Genomic DNA, 5,972 nt, shown 5'->3' with positions numbered 1-5,972 from the left:
GAATCAGTAAGTCAGTAAGTAGCTACTGGATACTGAATCGGTAAGAGTAGCTACTGGATACTGAATCAGTAAGTCAGTAAGTAGCTACTGGATACTGAATCAGTAAGTAGCTACTGGATACTGAATCAGTAAGAGTAGCTACTGGATACTAAATCAGTAAGTAGCTACTGGATACTGAATCAGTAAGTAGCTACTGGATACTGAATCAGTAAGTAGCTACTGGATACTGAATCAGTAAGTAGCTACTGGATACTGAATCAGTGAGAGTAGCTACTGGCTACTGAATCAGTGAGAGTAGCTACTGGCTACTGAATCAGTAAGTAGCTACTGGCTACTGAATCAGTAAGTAGGTACTGGATACTGAATCAGTGAGAGTAGCTACTGGCTACTGAATCAGTAAGTAGCTACTGGCTACTGAATCAGTAAGTAGGTACTGGATACTGAATCAGTGAGAGCAGCTACTGGCTACTGATTAATAAGACCCCTGATATCAAAACCAACCAATATTGCAGACTCCAGTTGGACTGTACAGGATGTCCAGCGGAAGCTACTCCTGTAGATTTGATTAAAACGATCCCCCAGAGCTCGAAATCACGTCTTCAGATTCCGGCGTACACTGAGCTGCACAGCGAGGCCGTACTGATGGAAGCTGGATATGATAAGCGTATTGTTTACATCACCAGGTTATGGGTTCGCAGCCACAGGTTGGTTTTGTTTATTTTTCTGTTTTTGGCTCAAATTTAGAAATTGAAGTTTGTAGTCATCCGGCTGTCCCGCGCCTGTCCCGCTCCTGTCTCGCTACTGTCCCGCTTTAGTCCTGCTCCTGTCCCGCTTTAGTCCTGCTCCTGTCCCGCTTTAGTCCTGCTCCTGTCTCGCTTCTGTCCTGCTCCTGTCCTGCTCCTGTCCCGCTCCTGTCCTGCTCCTGTCCCGCTTTAGTCCTGCTCCTGTCCTGCTCCTGTCCCGCTTTAGTCCTGCTCCTGTCTTGCTTCTGTCCTGCTCCAGTCCCGCTCCTGTCCCCCTGCACTGTCATTCCTAACTGGTTTCGTGAGGGTTTTCCCGTTTCTGCTCCTGTATGAGTTCTCGGAGGCTGTCTCGATCTGTGTGTTAATGTCTTTGAATATGCAGTCTTTGCTCTTTGCGTGTTTTTGCGATGGTACTGGAGATGTAGTCCTGAGTTTCCATGTTTTGTTCTGTGGGTTTTATTTGAAATTTTTCATTTCTTTGGTTTGTTTTTCCAACACGAGCGTTAAACCTTCCCCCTCGCGGCGCTCCGAGGTGAAAAGAGAGAGGAGAGAGAGGCGTCCTGGGGAGAGAGGGGGGGCTTCTGTTGCATCCTGGAGATTCTGTAGGATTGGCCTGGATTTTCTGGACTAGACGTTTTGCCGCAGGCGAGGAAAATAAAGAAAAGGCAAAACAACAAATAAACAAACAAACAAACACACAATTGACACCAATATGGAACAATTTTTTCCTCATTTTTTTCCCCCAATCTTTCTACAAAAAAACAAACAAAAAACAAAAACTGGAGAAAAGGAGATTCTTCACCCAGCGTGAAGACGGAGGGACGGAAACTGATGCCGGGGGTGAAATTATTGTAGTATAAAAGGAAAGGAAACAATTGAGAACTGTAACTAAAAAAAAATGTTATTTTATTGTAAATTATTTCACGTCTGTAATAAATAGATCATTAGTCTATTTGCAAATAATGCAAAGAGTGAATGTAGGGGAGGAAACTTCCCGCCACTGTTGTTCTTGAATCATGTTGACCATTGACCTTTGTGACCTGTGGTACGAATGTGGATATATATTATATATGACTGCAAAAAAAAAGAAAAATAAGTCCAGCATCTTCTTTTTTTTGTTTTTGTTTTTTTGTTCCTGCCACACACACACAAACACACACACACACACACACACACACACACACACACACACACTCTTTTAACTTTAGCATTAACTTTATTAACATTTTATCAGATTTTAGTCATTAATGATCATTAGATTATTAATGTAAATCCTCTCCTTATTTTATGAAAACTGCTTTGAAGTCTGACTGGACACAGTTCAGATCTCCTCCACTGAAATTAGGTTGTTTTCTATGCTAAGCTTCACAAATTCTACTTCGTCGTCTGACTAAAATAACAACTTTACAGGAGGAGGAAAAAAACTGCTTAACTTTCAATGGAAGTCAATGAAAAAAGATTTTATTCCAAGGCACTTCGGAGCATTTCTATTGGTCCGTTCATCCCGAAATTCTGATTCAATATAAAGAACAACTTTTTTAATCATATTTTGTTGAAAAATATTTGTGTAATATCAAATTTCTTACTATAATGTTTAATTGTTTTTTACAGAGCATCTTTCTGAAATGTGTCTACCTATTTTGTGCCAAACCAACTTTATATTTTTTTATTATAAAGACAACAACAACAAAAAAATCTAAAATGTAAAACAAACCAAAAAAAAGTTATTAATATTATTTTTATTGTTTTTTTTAACATAAACATAAACACTGGAGTCTCTGAGTTCAGGTGCCTGTTTGCTTTTGCAAATCCTAAAGGACAAATTTCCTGCTTTAGGATTTCCTGCTTTGTCCACATTTTTAGCTTAAATTAGGAAAAGTTTCAGCTGGGTTTCAAATCCTCCAGTTTTCTGGCGTCAGGTCCGGTTGATGTACGGCTGAGGGTAGGAGGGTAGATGGGTAGATGGGTAGGCCGGGTGAAATTTCATAAGATAAAAGTGTCTTCTTCTTCTTCTTCTTCCTCCTCTTCGTTTGTGCAGCCGTTTTTACTGCGCAGATGATTGCGGGCGTCTCGCACAAAAGGCCGCCGTGGTTTCGAGGCGGTTTGCTTTCAGACACTTGAATAATGGGTGTTTTTGTGAGGTTGGGAAGCTTGTTGGTTGGCATTAAGCTTATGAGTCTTTCTGCTGCTTTGTGGGTTTTTTATTTATATTGTTTTTAGCTGTGAGGCGAGGTAACAGGTTATTTGTGAGTGTGTGAATGCCATTCTTGGTGCAATTCAGTTTTCCCTGTGTGGGTTTATACGTGCAAGGCCAGTCGACACTGCCGATATCTCTCTTACACACACACACACACACACACACACACAGCTCCATCTGCCTGCCGTTCATTCTTGCAGCATTGTGCTGGAGCTCTTATTCTTTCTGCACAAGGCCGTGGAAGAACCTCCAGGAGAGGAAGGCTTGGCTTTCCAGGCTGGGTTTCTGAGCACATAATCAGTCAAAAGTTTGGATCATTCTTACGACCACTTTATTTGTGCTGTGTTTTACGTTTTAGGGGGAAATAAAAAAAACTGGACATAGAATTACTAAAAACAAAAATATTAAAGAAGAAATCCAACCTGTATGTTAGATTTTCTATTCTTCAGAACCCTTGTTGGCCTGGAGGCAGCAGTGAAAGCTGGTACACTGAAAATGACATTGAAATTCCAAATTCATGTTGTATTCCGGTCTTAGTTTCTTTGTAGATGTTTAAAGAAACAAAAATTAAAAAATAAAAGTTTCAGCTTTTTAAAAGTTTTATATTCTAAAAAAACAATAAACAGACCAGTACACTCTTCTCTTCCAGCCCTGCTTTGCCCTTCTCCTGGAAAGTTCTCTAAGGCTTTGTTTTCTCGGCGCCGACGATAAGCCTCCAGATCAAAGAGTCTTTCAGATTGTGAGAAGCACATGTCGGATCAGGTGGGCCCGAACTACCGGACGGGTTGCCGTAGGTTTTTTAGGTCAGATTCTGATCCTGTTATGTGGTTCTGATGTTTTGACAGGAGAACAGTGGGTTGGCTGATTTGTGCTAGCTGGACTGTTAGAACGATTAGGTCAGACGTAATAGCCAGAGTTTGGCCAGACTCGTGGCATTGTGACCGACGTGCACTGCACTGGGTTCTAGGAATGTTTCACCAAATTTGCAGCGATGGACTAAAGTCACAGCTTTAAAAGTATATATATATATATATATATATATATATATAAACACTCTTAAACCAGTAATTATTGATTAAAAAGTCTTAAAATTATAAATGTCTAGATTTTCTTTTTGACATTTTAAGGTTGAAATTAAAATGCTTAAGGCAGAATAAAATGAGTATACGTGAATTATTTGGTTTTTGCCTGGTCTGATATTTTCACAATGTCTGTTCTATGGTTACAGAGCATTTTTAATATTACTATAACAAGGTTATTTGTTTAAATATATATGGATCTGTATTTCTGTCTTTTTAACACACTCTCTCTCTCTCTCTATATATTTATATATATATATATATATATATATATATATATATTTTTTTTTTTTTTTTTTTTTTTTAACTATCTATTTATTTAGGTATCTCTATATGTGTGTGTATATATATATATATATATATATATATATATATATATATATATATATATATATATATATATATATATATATCTGTCTGTCTGTCTGTCTATATCTATCTATCTCTATATATATTTCTGTCCGTCTGTATCTCTGTACAGTCTTATGCAAAAGTAATGGCACACCATTCAAATCACATTTGAAGTATAAATAGGTGAACATTTTATTTCTACAAGAAACCAACAAACATTTCTCTGCACAAAGCTTCTGTTTATGTACTGAATTTCAGAACACAGCTCCTCTTTTTCTAATATGTAAAATTAAGGCAAATAAACAGTCCGGATGTTTTAGACTGTGCAGAATGCAGCTTATTTACACTCACATCCAATAAAAACACGTGGAAAAGCTTTTGCACAAGACTGCATCTCTCTGTTTGCTAATTAATGTATAACTAATAATTGTGTTAGTATTACAATAAGGAATGGTAATTAATATTTGTATTTATTGATTTGTTGATTTGTTTATTTGAACACAGGTAAGAACACAGGGGTTGCATTTGTTTTCCTCCTTTTTTTCCAGAGGATCATCCCTAACCTGTTTCTCTACTATTGTGTTTCACTTGTGTTTCAGGCGGAAGATGTGTTCAGGATCAAGGGGCGAGAGACCCACCGACTCAGAGAAAGAGAGAGAGAGAATAGACTGTCCTTGCAAAAGATGAAAATGGTCACTTTGTGACACAGATGTGTGTTTTTTCTAGGGAAGAAAGCGCGGAGGCGGTGTGTGGTGGTGTGTGGGGGTGCAGGAGAAGAACACACCGATAAATGGTCTCTTTCTCTCGGCCTCAGTCGGGTGAATGTCTGGATTTGTCAGAAGAGCGAGTCTGAAGGTTGTAATCTGCAGCGCAGGCCGAGTGAACGCAGCACAAGGCCATTAGTTTAGGCGTCCAGCGGGCTCTCGGAAAGAAAGCTGGGTTAAGATCGACATGCGTCTGTTAGCGCATGGCAGCAGTGGGTAAATAAATTACACACACACACACACACACACACATTCTGCCACTTTTTCACATATGGAGTAAAGGTGTTAACACAGTCATACACCAGCTATACACCAGCCCAGTGTCTCAGGCCTTCAGATCAGATCAAGGTTTAAATTCTGAAAAACAGGCGGTCCACTCAGATGAGTCCAAACTTTTGACTTGAACGGACCTGATTGGCACTAATCTCACACACTTCCGAGGGTGGAGGGTAAGAGTGAGGTATTAGTATTATATATAGAAACATAGAAACTTATACATCTTATACATATGGGGCATGTAGATACTTACATATCTATACTTGCATAAAAGTCTATGTCCCATATATATATATATACATATGTGTGTGTGTGTGTGCGTGTGTGTGTGTGTGTGTGTGTGTGTGTTATAATTGTTACACATAGACATTTACATATATGGGACATATTAGAACTTATTATAACATGTATATAATACATATGGGGCCTATTACTGTTACATATAGATTCTCACATACATAATACATTTGGAATATATAATAATTACATATAGACATTTGCATATATGGGGCATATTATTATTATTATTATTATTGTTACATGTGGGCATATTAGAAACATG

This window comes from Salminus brasiliensis, chromosome 10 (genome assembly GCF_030463535.1).
Source record: "Salminus brasiliensis chromosome 10, fSalBra1.hap2, whole genome shotgun sequence".
NCBI lineage: Eukaryota > Metazoa > Chordata > Actinopteri > Characiformes > Bryconidae > Salminus > Salminus brasiliensis.
The sequence above is the reverse complement of the archived record's forward strand: the minus strand, read 5'-3'. Positions refer to the sequence as shown.